Consider the following 14,520-nt stretch of genomic DNA (forward strand, 5'->3'; position numbering starts at 1 on the left):
CTCGGGTGATGCCCGTGCACGGCGCTGCCCGCCCTCGCAGCCGGGGAGGGGGCGCCGGGCCTCCTCTCGCCGTCCGTCCCTGTCCCCCCCCCTTCTCTCTCCCCGTTATCCGGAGCCATCCCCGGCCCGGCAGCCCTCCTTCTCGGTGGGCGCATCCCTGGGAAGAGCCCAGCCCCGCTGCCGAGCGGCGTTTTGTTCCCGCGACTGGCGAGAGCGGGTCGCCCCCCTGCGCCGGCCGGGGATGCGCGGAGAGAGGGGGGGGGGTTGGAGGGGAGAGGAGAGGAGAGGAGGGCGCTTCCCCCGCGGCCGCTCGCCCATCTGCAGGCACCGCACGCAGGCGGAGCGGGAGCCTGGAAACGCGGGGGCGGGCCGGCGGCCGGTGCCCCGCTGCTCCGGGGAAGGGGCATTTGGGGGCAGGGTCCCGCCGGAGCTTTGGGGAGGTCCCCGCCGTGGTGCCGGCCCCGGCGCCGTGGGGCAGCGGCCGCTCTCCGCCCGGTTGGCTTTATAAATATGTCTGCCGGTGCTTGTCGTGGGGGAAATCTGTGGTGGGTTGCTGTGAAGGGGGAAGCGGGAAGAGCGTTTGGAAAGCCCGACCGTCAAGAGCTTTCCTGCAGGACACCGGTGTTTGGGCAGCGATGCCCCAGTCCTTCGTGTAGCCCTCCCCACCCCCGCGCCCACGGGCTGCCGCTCCCCCGCAACTTTATAGGGGTCAGTCCTTACAGCTGTGTGCGACTGGAGCATCAAACATCGCACAGAGGAGGCAGCGCTTTATGCCCTCCTTTTAAAGAGAGAATGACTTTTCTTTCCTTTTTTTTTTCTTAATTCTTCTTAGTTGTAGACTGTTAAAGCGGCACAAGGAGACAGTTATGTCTTATGATTTCTTTCTTAGAAGCTTGTAACAAACTGATCAAATCCTAGGATTTGGGGGGAAATTTTGACTGTGTAGCAGCTGAGGAGTTTCTTTGCAATGTCCTGTCTCACATCCTCCTGGCTAAGGGAGCGTTGCTGGGCAAGCTGTATGCCTTTGCACTAGCGTAAAGGGAGATGATAGCTTTTCTCTCTTTGTGTTAAGGCCAATTTTGTTTCACTTGTTTATATACGATGGATGCAACACATCCATCATATAATCCAGTACATCCATTACATCCAGTAATGTTCTTTATAATGTTGTTAGTGATTAGATGCATCAACACAGTAAATCCTTATTGGAAGCAGAAAAAACCCCAAACCAAAACCAAAGTAGTTGCTTCTCACACATTTGATTTGTCTTGAGAGACAATTAGTAGTTGACAAGGGGATTACCTCTTTTTTATAGACTGTTTTATGTTGCCATGAAAATGGCAAACTGATAGTTGTTACACAGAGCTTTAAATCTGCTAAAATGAATACACTGAAAATCAATGACCTCAAATTAGAACTGTATTAACACTAAATGGGTAGACAGCTAAATATTCCAACTTGTACAGCTTGCAGATGAAAATTTGGTCCCTAGTAACACCACTGTATTTTGTGACCTGGATGTTCTGACCCCCTTCGTTTTCTCCACTTGTACTGAGTAAACTTACGTATAAAATATTTAGACATAAATAATAAACTGTAGTTATTTATGAGTTTAAAAAAAAAGCAGTAGCAGGGTATTCTGTGAACAAATTAGCTACAGAAGAATTCATAAAGCCAAAGAACAAAACGTTCAGTTCAGGGGAAAAGAAATACTACCAGAGGTAGTACTGACGCCTTAGGCAACAAACAAAATAAATGCATTCCCTTTTTCTCATTCTGCAGTGTTAAGATATTCAAGTGGAAAATATTTTCCCATGTTTGGGAGGGGCAGATGGTCATAAGAAATAACACTTTACCTGTGCATACCCTTTTTCTGATAGCATGTACTTTTTCAGTATAATGCACTAACTGTCTTGCTTGTTAAGTATTATTTGATGTGTTTCCTTTAAAGGGATGTTTTCTGTCTCAAAGTATGTTACCAGCCATCTCTTAGACAATGACAAAAAAATTTAGTGAGTAGAGATTAATGACTTGGTGATGGCAGTGGGAGGGGTACAGTGATTGGTATCTATCTATGATACGCTTTTTCATATTTCTGTCTTCTGAATGGTTACAGCTGTGGCTTTTGATCATTAGAGCAGGTCTGCGTGTATGTAAATGTACAGATTTAAAAATACACGCTTTCCTATGTCATAGTTTAAACATTGGTAGGGCTGCTTATAGTCTGTACATTTCTGCTGCCCTGCTATTATAAATAGGAACTGGCAGTTCAGAAAGACTACATTAAGCACTCTTGTGAAAATGTTGAAATGAATCGACTCCACTGTAATTTTCCTTACCCCTATATAAAAAAGAAAGGGGCAGGGTTACCATGTCAAAACTGTGCAATTCTGTATTATGCTGCTTCTCTCAGTCCATGCATTGATTGAGTAATTTCATCAGCCCCACATTACTTGATTGCTTAGAAGTTTCCTAATGATCTGTATGCTGTAGGAAGAATCTGGAAGTCGTGAGTGGAATGGCAATGATTTTGTGTTTTATGAGGCTATTCAAAAAGTCGCTCTGATTTATGTAGCTCGAAAGCTCCAAAGTCTTTGAGATTAGCCACGCTGCCTGATAGTTTCTTCATACATCAGTTGTCCCACACTCCTCTCTCCCTAAACAGGAGTTTAGAATAGTGCTTTAATTAAACAGGGATTAGGTGGCATTCCTTGTCAACTGCACAATTTATGTGTGCTTTTTATCTTCTACAGCTGATGGTCTCATGCTTTTATATTCGTACTTCGTGCTCCTTTTTTTTTCCATTTGACATGTACGTAGTAATGCATCCATAAGTGTGTATAGATTTCCTATTGTGCCTGCAGAAACATATATGCAAATATGTGTGTATTAGATGCAGCAAAGCATCTAGGGCAGTGGTTACGTAGTATGGTACAAGAGTTTTTGCTGAAAAAAATACATTAAAGTATTTTTAAAAGCCAGTTCATTGCAGCAGTGTGCAGCAATAGTTCAGGTACCCCGATTACTTCAAGTTGTTTTTTTTCTTTATCAGTGGCTTCGGTCATATGCAGTCAGTTGCGTACTGCCCTTAGCTTTTTATATTTTCAATGACAAGTTCAGAAATACATATAATATCTAGTTATATATATTATAAGTGCTTTCACATATATTTATACATATGCTTTTAATATATATTTTTATATATGGTATATATTTTTCTAAGATAAAATCAGGTCTGCTCTTCCCTTACTCCTCTCAGCTTTTAGACTCTGCAGGCCCAGACTGCTGCATTCCTTGTGTTAGACAAGTTCCCAGCATTGCTGGGTCCTGAGTTTTGGTTCATACTTTTGAGCTCTTCTGTACCATTGATGATAATATCAGGGCAATTCCAACATGGGGTCTATTGCTTACTTCTTCTGTTGATATTCATAGTGCCCTTAAAATGTAAATTTTTTTTGTAAGGGAAAGGGAGTCTTCTAGCTTGGTGGTATGCATGTCCACATTTCTTCTTCTAAGCTGGTGTACCTACAGTGCAGCTTGGCTTGTATTGTGTTGTGCGTTGGTAATAGGAATTAAATTTGCTGTGCTATTGGTAAAGCCTCATTAGAAAGTATGTAGTGTATGTCACTAACTGTTCATTACAGTATTCTCACATACATTTTGTAAAGTGCAGGATAAGCAAGCAAAACAAATTTATTAAAAACAAATAAATGTCTGTGTGCCTGTAGTGTTTACCAATGAGCGTTCAGGTCTCTGTTTTCCCTGCTCTAGAACTGTGCCAAGGTTATTTGCTTTTTAAACATACATGTGCATGAAGATCTGGAATACAGCATGCTGTGGCTTAGCAGCCAGTCGGTTTTATTAGTAACTATATTCTACTTAAATGCACAGTATGCATAACATACTCTGTGTTTCTATGTGCGGTATTTCTTAAACTTTCTCCTAGATGCTTAGATCTGCGATAGTATTTCAGTCCCTGTAATGTGTGTTAGCGCTAGTTATTCTGCAGCTAAAGAGGGATAATTTTACATGCCATAGATTATGGCTGGGTATCTTCCAAAGGCATGTTTGCCATTAGGTGTCACTGCTTTCTGGAGTGTTTCTTAGTGATCACCAGGGCCTGATCCAGAGTCTGTCATAATCCAGGTGAGTTGCTTAGTTGACTTAAAGATTTTTAAATTGAGCCTGTGGATTGTTGACTACAGCAGGCGGCTCCTTTTCATGTTCTTAAATAATTCTTAGCATTACTTCAAGTTCTTTGTCCTTGATAAAGACAGACAAAAAACCCCAACCATCCATTTTCAAGTGGTGTCCTAACAAATGCCTGACATGGCAATTGCTGCTGCTGCTGCTGCTGTGTGCTTTCAGATGACTACTTATGGATGCATGGATCCTTTATTCTCACAATGCTATCTTTGAAAAAAACACACTGGAGAAAAATCTTTTAAGACTGTGACTACATAAACCTACCAACTAAGGTTCATTTAACTTAATGAACAAAGGCATTAAGTATGGTTCTCTTCCACTCCCTGGCCCTGTAAAGCAAGTGGTATTGGCAGGAGATGACTTTTGTAAGCCATTAGGTTACTCCCTAGATATAGACTTGAATTTACATCACTTTCTTCCATTTGATATATAGCTATCTATAATCTTCCATGACAGTCTGTTTTTTGCTGAAATTTATTGGAGGCTTTTGCCTTTTGAGCTTTGTATTTTTACTCTTTGTCACTGCTACTCCATTGCTTGATTTTTTTTTTTCCAGCACACTAACAATGGTTTTAAAAGTAGTTTATGTGAAAGAGTAGTTCTATTTGGCTATCAGTTTCTAGTTAATTTTCCTAATTACTTGAATTATATATGACAGCATGGTAAAACTCTTCTCATCTACACAATCTCCAAACATAGTTTGTGTTCTATATCTTCCGTGTTTAAAAAATGTATTAGACATAGACAATTACTGTTGCTGTTTGGACTTAAAAGTGTCCCACAGAAAAAGGAAACAGTATTCATAAAATTATCTATATTTTGAGCAAATATGAGAGAATAATCAAATTCTGAAAACATGTTATGTAAGTATATTGCTATACATGATAGCTTGGTATGTGCAAAATGTTGACTTCAGGTGATGCATTGGTAATGAGGCAAACTAGGATAATTTTCTGCATCTGCAAACTCGGATGTCACTTTTTGTGTTTTGGTTGGGTTTTTTTTATTAGATTTGAATTCTAGAAGGTATAAGTTATTATCTAAGCTGGTAAAATTGGAAGAAAACTTTGATTTTAGAGGCAGGCTTGGCAGGTCTGTCAAAACCTGGATGGCTCCACAGCTGTGCATCGTACAGGCCTTACAGTTCAGTTCATGGTCTGGTCACACTCACACCCATCTCTGAGAGCCCTGGATACACTAATTTGTGCTATCTAGAAGTGCCAAGAGGCAAGTATGACAGACACAACCCAACAGTAAAGCATAACATGCAGTTTGCCAGCAAACTGTTGTAGTGGCTAGGAACTGGGCATGAAAGTGCACGTTTCTCTGGGGCATTTTGTACCCTAGACTGGCTGTCGAGCAGCTGGCTTCCTCCTGGGCTTCCTGGGTACAGATGCAATTCGTTTCCTTCTGCGATGTTATTTTATCTTTCTGCACCATCTACTATGTCCATTAGCAAGTAGGAGTTGATCTATTGCTTGCAGTAGTTACCGAAATGAGCTATGTTGGCCTAATATTGACCATGGCTTGCTTTGTTGCTTATCTAGGCTTGTAGACTGTATTGGAGAAGGTGCAATACTGAGCTGGTGCAGTGTGGTACTTGGCACAGAATATGTGCTAAGTGCACGTTAAATAAGTGTGGTGCTGTGCTAGTTAAACCATCCTCAACACCAGGTAAGGAAGGCCTGGGCAAAACCTTCTGGGCACAGTTCTTAGCTGGCTCATGCATTTGAAGCAGCATGCGGAGAAGAGGAACTGCTGTTGTCTCCCACGACAATGTAGAATTTAATTATGTATTCTTGACATAGTAATATAAACATAGAGACTAAAATGGAAGCATTTAGAGGAAGAGTGGGTGCGGAAAAGGTGTCTCTCTTGCCGTATCTTTATGTACTTCAGTCTCTTCCCATGAGCACCAGCAGAGCAGTTTCCTCTCCTGTTCTTCATTGTAGAAGTCAGGCTTTGGTTTCTGGTTATTGTTGGCCAAGCGGTTGTGAGAGATGATGGAATAAGGGAAAGATTCTCTTGTGTCTGCAACCACTGTAATTAATAATGGTTTATGTGACTTGGAGAGTTACAACTGATCTGTATAACAGGGAGGACACAGGCTGAAATTGAAGGTTATTAGATGAAATGTACTAGTGTTTGGATGACAGTTATGAAACTTGGCAAGGGAATGGGCTTCAAATTGTGCAGTGCTGTGGTTTTGTAAGGTTCAAAATTTATATCCTAGTTTCAGTGATAACATACTTAATTCAGAGAAGGAGGTATTTTGTATTCTGTATTGTACCACAGAGTGCACTTCAGCTGGAGAGTCTTGTTCCTGCTTTGGACTGGGGTAACTGTGTCAGCTCAAGGAATGGATGTTCTGTGAGCTCTAAGTGTTGCATTAAAAAAAAAAAAAAGCCCACGTAAAAAGTGACACTTACTTAATGAGAAAGGATAATAAAGTAACTACAGCATTTCTGTGTAACATTAAAGTTATCATGGAAGACGTGGTAGATAGACAAATACTGTAGTTTTAGTTACCTGTAAACTGATGGATTTGTAAGTGCAGCATTAGATTTAAAGTAGATTTCCATTGCACACATTAGTTCTGGAATGATGGCGGAGTAGGGTGGAAAAAAAGATGAGAGGGAAAAAGTTTCCTGAAAGTTATGCTGGTTTTATCTGACAAGCTATGCTCAAGAGGAAATTGAAAAAGAAAATGAGTAAAAATGCAAGGAGGGGAGGAAAATAAGATATCAAAGGCAGTACTGTAGAGTACTTGCAGTGTACAGCCAATGTACAGTACGGACTGTCTGTTAAATGGCAAGCGACAGGTGATAGCTATTACTGGTCATATTAAAACACACATACTTCTCCCTTTCACTATTTTTATTAATTTCTTTCTCTCTTGTATTCCAAGTTCATAGCAAGCAGTTGTGATGGTCACTATGTTCTATATTCTTAAATATATGTTTTTTTCTGTCCAGGAAGAACAAAGTTAAACATACCATAACACAAATATCTGTTATTCGGACAGATAAAGCTGCTTTTTATTTCTCTGGAATTCCACTTATTTGATCTCTTTTGAGACAAATATACCTCCAAAAGTTGGTTGTTATGCTTAAGGCTAGTCTTTCTTCAGCTCTCCCCTTTGTGCACGTATAGAAGCAAGGAGTATATCCGCTATGATATTTGCTATAAATCTCTTCAAAAATGTACTACTCAGGTACTACTTAAATTTCCACTTCCATGCTACAGGCTAATACCAAGCAATGGGGTATGTATTAATGTATGCATATACAATGTATAAACACACATTTCTTCAGTAATCAGAGGGATTATTCTTTTTGAAAGTACTTGGCTGGATTTTTCTTTAATTTGGGATGACATTAGTTTCCACCTTAAGTAACAACACAGAGATTTGGGAGGCTTTTTACTTACAGGCAGGAAGTCATAACGTGAATACAAATCATGAAATGGCACCCTACTGTGCTAGAAGCTGTACAAATATGAAACAAAGTTGGCTGTCGGAAGATTTGAAGATGAAGTGAAAGAGAAGCCTTGGATCTCTCTGCGACTCAGACAGTTTGTACACCAGGAGACGAAGTTGCAAATCTTTTGGCATCTTTTGAGAGACATATTCATTCATTCAGGTTCGTGAATGATCACTCTGGGTACGAAGGAATGAAAGCACATAGGTATGTCTACAAGGAAGGTATAGATGTGGTGTGGCTGATGTCAGTACTTCCTGGTTTGGGGCATGTGACAACAAAACTTAAGGCTCTGAGGTAGGAGAGTTGATGGGAAATGAAGGCCAGCAATGTGTGTATAATCGTTACCTACAATGCTTTCTTGCCAATAACACTGGTTAAACTGGCGAAATAAAAACAGTCATTATCTCATCAGCTGCCAACATATTACCCTGTGGCTTTACCTAGTACAGGAACTAATGCACGGTTATGCACATACACACTCTCTCTTGTTTGGGAAAATATTTAATAGCCCAGTTTTGGAAGAGGTCTAAGTAGAAAGAAAAGAGCCCTTTTTGGGAAAGTGGAACAATGTATGTTGCAAAATGCCCTACTTTGTTTAAAAGAGATATTTAAATATAATCAGTGATTCTGAAAGCATCTGCAGCCTCGTTAGCTAGCCTTGCGGAGTTTTAGAATGTTATTGAAATATTATTGAAACAATCTAGAGAAATGATTTTTCCAACTCCTTAGAGTAGCTTTCCTGTTATGGAATTGGATTGCATCCTGGAGGTACATGAGAAACACCCATCTACTTGAAAAAGTTCTCTCCTTTTTGGCAGTGCTGCAGAGTATAGGGACTATGCCAAATAAAATGGCTGAGGGTAGTGGGCAAAAGAAAAGCATGTCCCATATATAATAGATATGCTAGACAGGGAGTGATCAGCAGTGCTTGGCGTCACCAGCATGGAGGGTGATGTCTTGGGGACATCATTGATGCTGTGTCTAGCTGCAAGGAGAGGAGGAGTTTGCAGGTAAAGGACAGCATGAGTTGGCAGCAAACAAAGCATTATTGGGGCTTTCTCTGCAGCAGAGAGAGGCTCTGGGAGCAGGACTACTGTGGGGAAGGTTCTGGTGGTGCCTTCCATGTGGGAGTTCTGGAAAGGGGTGGAGGCTTGTGGTTAGCAGTGGTGGGAGTTGGTTGGATGGTGAAGGTGCAGGAAACATTTGGGGGGCTAGCCTGGGTGATGGGCCAGGGTATCTTTGTGAGAATACAGGATACTTCTAGGGAATAGCAGGTAACGTTACACTTCTGTGGGCTGGAGACTGGGCTTTAAACTTTTGGGACAGGCCGTATAGAGGAGGTATATGTGTATGCATATGAGGAAAGTTGGGAAATCCAAAGGAGTGAGGCAATGGAATGGCCCAAATATTACTGAAAAGAATAATAATATAATGCAAACGATGCTTTGAGAACAATATATCTAGAAGATAATATTAAGTTTTAAAGAAACTAAATTATAGATTAGAAAATGTGATTGTTTCTCTCTATCCAGCCTCTATGCTTTTAGTGTAAAGTGCTTGATTTGTGCGGTGGATCTTAATTTTTTTTTTCTTTAGCTGATAATTGTACCTGGTTACTTTGCAGAAAAGTGAGATCCATTTTATCTTTGTATTGCCTAGTACCATTGTACACAGATCCAAACAATGAGTACTGAAGTGTCATCTTCCATTCCTCTACTCCCAGGATAACTCCGAGCATATTGTACCTTCCTGTGCCTTAGCATTATCCCTCTGATAAAATAATCTTTGCTTTCTCCGTGCAGCCCTCTATTGCTGGTCTGTACCGTGCCTCCATGTAAGCACAGCTTCTGTGGCTGGTGAGTGGGAGGAAGGGATGTGCACAGCCACAGCTTCTGCTCCGTTGACTTTTGACCTAGTTTAGGAAGGAAGGAAAGGGAAAATAATGCAGCGTGCTTCTGGTTTCAAAGACTGCCAGGTCTTTCGTGGAGTGAGAGGAAGAGCTCTAGCTCTCTCATCATCTTGAATAGCTGCATAGCTTGTATTAAAAGTTAGGCCTCTCTTCAGTGAAGCTCCAGAGTGGTGAGTGGATCTGCTTTCACACTTATCTTGCGGCATGTGTCCTCATTTGGGTGGTCAAGGCTAAAGTCTGGTTTTCTGTCAATGTCAGCCTTGTCCAACCTCCATTCAAAGCAGCAAAGGGACAGCCAGTGACTTGTATTTCCTCTAAATGAGACACAATAAGAGTTGGGGATAATAGGTTTTAAAATATTTTTCTGTTTGAGATCAATGATCTCTAATAACAGGGCTGAATGATGTATGGGAGGAGGAGGTAAATACTTCCTCAGGGGAAGGTAGATAATGATAGCAATAGCAGTTTCCAAATGCTGAAAATCATCTTCTACAGGAGTTAGGAGTTTAAAAAAAAAAAAAAAAAAAGCTGTTCATTAAAGTACTGTGGGTTTTTTTTTTTTAAAGGCATGCATTTTTTCCCCATTTTTTGTAAGACTGCCAAATGTCCCTGAGGCTAGAATTAATTGGCTCTTTGTGTTGTGTCAAGTAAGGAGTACAACTGTTTTCAGAAAATACTAAGTTCATGGACTCCCATCCAGAATATGAAAGGGAGAGAGAGGCTAACTTTATATAAACAAGGTCCTTGCGTCATTTTGTACCACTAGCTTGAAGTAATAAATAGAATATAGAAATTGTTAGTGTTGGTGCTTTGGAAGCTGTTAAGGTTGTCCCTGTAACCCCCATCCCTTCATCCTGCCTAATTCTCTCTTTAGAACAAGCGTGTGCAGTTTTCTTTCCCTCTCACCTTCAGGCAACTGCAATGAATAATCAAATGTTTGCTACTTGGGAATAACCAGCGTTGGGGTTTTTTGAGGCAGCTTCAGGAGTAAGTACCATGGAGAGGTATGTTAGCGTTGCTTTAGCAGTACAACAGAGAGGTTACTGGTTGCAGTTCATTTCACAAATTCGCCCTGACCATTTTGGATTTGAAGGTATTTTATAATTTTTAGTACTGCTGTTTCAAAGGCCACTTCTCACGATGGTTTGAAGTCAGTGGACGGCAGCAGATGTAAGCTTTGAAATAGCTCTTTTGTGGAGGGCTTTGAGGAGTATGTCTTGGAGCCGTTGCATTAAAATTCCAAAGTGTTAACTTAAATGTAATAATGCTCTGACAAAGTGCTACTACCATCTGCTAGTGAGGATTACTACTATTTAAAAATCTCTGTAATTCCCAGAAAGAGCAGAGGAGTCATGGCATGAAGAAATGTCTAAATTAGTATTTTAGTTCAAGGAGTCATAAATTCTTTGTGGGGACCACTGCCTACTAGAGATTTTGTGTCACACTCTCAGCTTACATAAAGGAGTAAATATTTGTGGTATATGACTAGAGTGATGCCTGTTTCTAACAGTTCCCAGCTTGGCCCCCAGTTTTGCAGCAGAATCCTATCTATTTACAACTGCTTCTCATTCACATCACAGTAACAATTCAGTGTTAACCACAAATACAGTTTCTGTGACAAAATAACAAGGGAATGTCCTCATCATGGGTATTTAGAAAGCTTCATTCCTTATCATTTAGCTCTTCTGGACTGAGAAACAGTTCTTTGTTGAGTGTTCCTATGGGGCTTTGAACACCACTTAGCCCTTTCTGGACATGAAAGTCGGTCTACACTTAGAGGATGATCTGCTGCTGGAAATGTTCTCAGTAGCAGAACATCTGCATCCCCAGACTTCTCTCAGCAGAACATGCAGAAATAATTCGATATCTAGTAAGGAGAGAGTCAGACCAGTTTCGAACCTATTCCAAAAGCCAGTGTAACTTACTGGTATCTGTTAGGAAATGCTTTCTGTGCCAGTATTAAGGCTGCTTTACTCATATTAGTGAACAGCTACATCTTGCACAATATTTAATTTTGGAGATCCATATTAAAAGATACACTTTATAAAAGCTCCAGTTGAGAAGAAAAGGGAAAATGCGGCCAACCAGAAGCATTTTTGGTGTCTTTTTCTTCCCTCTCCTAAAAAGGATTCATTGAGTTTTATTTATTCACAGTCATGCATGGACTATAACTAATGCTCTTAACTAGCTCTGCAGAGAAGTAGATCATCTCTCTCATATGCCTTTAGCTGAAATAATTTTCATCAATATTTCTTGCTGGAGTACAGGTTGTGTGTGTTTACATATGCCTGTTGGTACAATGACTATGTTGTCCATGTAGCTAAGACATACTAAGACCAACTCTCCTGGATGATATACCAGTTCTACCTTTTATTATTCTTTTTTATTATTTTTCCATGCTGGAAGTACAACTGGAACTGATTGCTTGTTTGAAGAGTCAGGTCTCTTTCACTTGTTACTTTAGGTGTAAAGATTTTCACCTCTTCCAAACTGCCCCTTAGGAACCCACACTGCTTTCCTTTTTTTTTCATGGTAGACAGGCTGATCACCCATGAAGTTACTTGCTTGAGACTAGTCACTGTAGAGCCAGGGTAAATGAAAGATTTCTTGGCTGTCTGTTGCTCAATCCAAGCAACTATGTTGTCTTGTACTATTACTGAGAGGTATTTTGGTTTATCTGATGTGAGAGAGGGAGTACAGAGAGCCACCGTCTATTGTGTTAGCAAACATCGATCTGAGGCATGGGGAATGGAGACTGTTTGCATTGTGAGAATAAGGTCTTATCTTAAGGGTATTCTTGTCATGCTCTTGCTTTTTACTTAGACAGGCTTTTGTTTCCTTTCATATCTGGTGTATATGGAGACGTAAGAACAGATGGATTTTCCACATGTTTACAGTGAATAATAGGCTGATGAAACAGAATTGGCCAGTCCACAGTTGTCAGTCAGCAAACCTGCCCCTTTGAGGGATCTCCATTTATCATGACTGGGTGCTGAGTAATTGCTACCAGGTCTACTGCATGGTGACCCTGCGTGAGAATGAAGTCAGGTGTATTCCCACATCATTTTCCCTGCTTTTCTCCTCATACTTAGATGTTTATCTTCTTTAAAAACTGTTTTAGTACAGACAGATTCAAAACATACATGAGCAGGAACTGAACCAGGTCATCATACAGTTCTTGCCTCCATGATGGAGTATAAAAATGGTGAAATGCTGTACAGGGCACATATTCATTATCTGTTTCTTCCTTTACAATCATTTAGTCTAAACTTTTTTTTTTAAACTGTGCAGAAAGGTGCTATGTGGGATTTAAAAAAAAACTGCTTAGAAGTGCTCAAAACCACAGTTCTTACAGTGAATCCTCCTCAGTACCTACCTCTATTTATAGATAAGCAAGTGTCTTTTAAAAAGCATGACTGCTAAAAGGTAGAGCAGCCTGGCTGAAAGTGTCAGGGGCCTAAATGAGACAAAGCTGAGAGTGAGTTAGCCCAGGAATATTCTGGTACAATTTTCTGAGGAGCCACTCGTGGTAGCTAAGCCAGCTCATAGCTTTGCATCAGGCTGCATGTGATACAGGGCAGGTGTAATGTTGCCCTCCTTTCATTACCTTCTCACCAAATAAACTAGGCCATACTCCTGGCCTGCCCTGAGCATCCTGCTTTGTGTATGCTACTGCCTACCTTTCTCATTCCCAGCAAGCTGCTTTTTTCTTATCCCATCCCAGGTTTGCCCTTATCCTACTATCCTGGAAGCCACTTCCAGGGGAGAGTTAAGGCTTTATCTGTGTGCCAGCAGTTTCTTGCGGTCATGAAATGCCAAGGAGTGAAGCCAAGCAAGTGGAGAGCTTTCTGCCACTTGGCAGGTGCTTTTCACAAGCAGTTGTCTGTCTCTCTCACCGTGTCTTGGGCTAGTCCCTCCAGACAGAATTTGATACCTGCAGTGACATTTATCATCATAGTACCTATGTTGCAAACAATACCCTTGGTCTTGGAGATCCAGACCTTTAAGATAATGTGACTACATGTTTGTGGATTGGCGTGTAAGTGTATTTATGTTGCAAGCTGGCATAATGGTAGGAAGGAAATGGAGAAGTTTCTGGGGCAACAGCTTTTCAGGCAGGAGCTGTCACTGAAATTCGTAGCTAAATGGCAAGAGAAGTGTACCTCGTGTTTCCTGGTACTGTCCATCTAATAGCGTTGCTTAGTGTCCGTGTTGTGGTAATAGTACCTGAGATCACGGACCTGTTTTACGTGCTGTCTGTGTACATAGTAAAAGGCAGTCCCTGCTGAAGTTTCTGTAATCTTGTTGTCTTGTTGTTTCTTATCAGCTTCATTTACTTAGTCTCATGCCCCAGGACAATGCTATTGTATTCATGTTTCCAGAAAGGCAAGGGAAAGCTTCAGTAACAGTTTTAGCCTGAAACTATTTGGGAAATGCTTCTGCTTCTACTACCTCTTTATTTTTCCCCACCTGTGCTGACAGATTATATTTATTAGCACAACATAATTTTTGGAGCCAAAATACTTATTAAAATCCTCTTTAAATTACTTGTTTATTGGTCTGCTTCTTGTAAGATAGGATTTTTAGGTTCTTGTTGGTGTCATTTCCATAGTATATCACAATGCCTTTAAATGGCACTGGTTTGGGTCCTAGGGCTAACTCACCTGGGCACAGTACCGAACTCACTTTTCCTTGGTCTTCCGTTCAGTGTACAGTCTATATTTAACTGCTTTTATACACAACCAAAAGTGAAGAGCAGATAGAGAGGTTCTATTTTTTTTTTCTAACTGATTATCGTAAATTGTGCAGCCAAGAAGTTTATGCAGTGGCACAGCAAAGGATTTTGCATGCGTTTGTTTTTATGTCATGCAATACAATATTTTTGCCTTCAGCTGCTGACCACTGAGGCTGCTGACTGAATAC

At 40.9% G+C, this 14,520-nt stretch overlaps 1 protein-coding gene across 2 annotated transcripts in view; it reads left to right on the forward strand.

Annotated features, from left to right (window-relative positions):
• GRID2 (glutamate receptor, ionotropic, delta 2) overlaps positions 1 to 14,520 on the forward strand; it is a 734,176-nt gene that overhangs the window by 865 nt on the left and 718,791 nt on the right. The window lies entirely within an intron of this gene.

Source organism: Haliaeetus leucocephalus, unplaced genomic scaffold, assembly GCF_000737465.1.
Source record: "Haliaeetus leucocephalus isolate CR32 unplaced genomic scaffold, Haliaeetus_leucocephalus-4.0 Scaffold140, whole genome shotgun sequence".
Taxonomy (NCBI): domain Eukaryota; kingdom Metazoa; phylum Chordata; class Aves; order Accipitriformes; family Accipitridae; genus Haliaeetus; species Haliaeetus leucocephalus.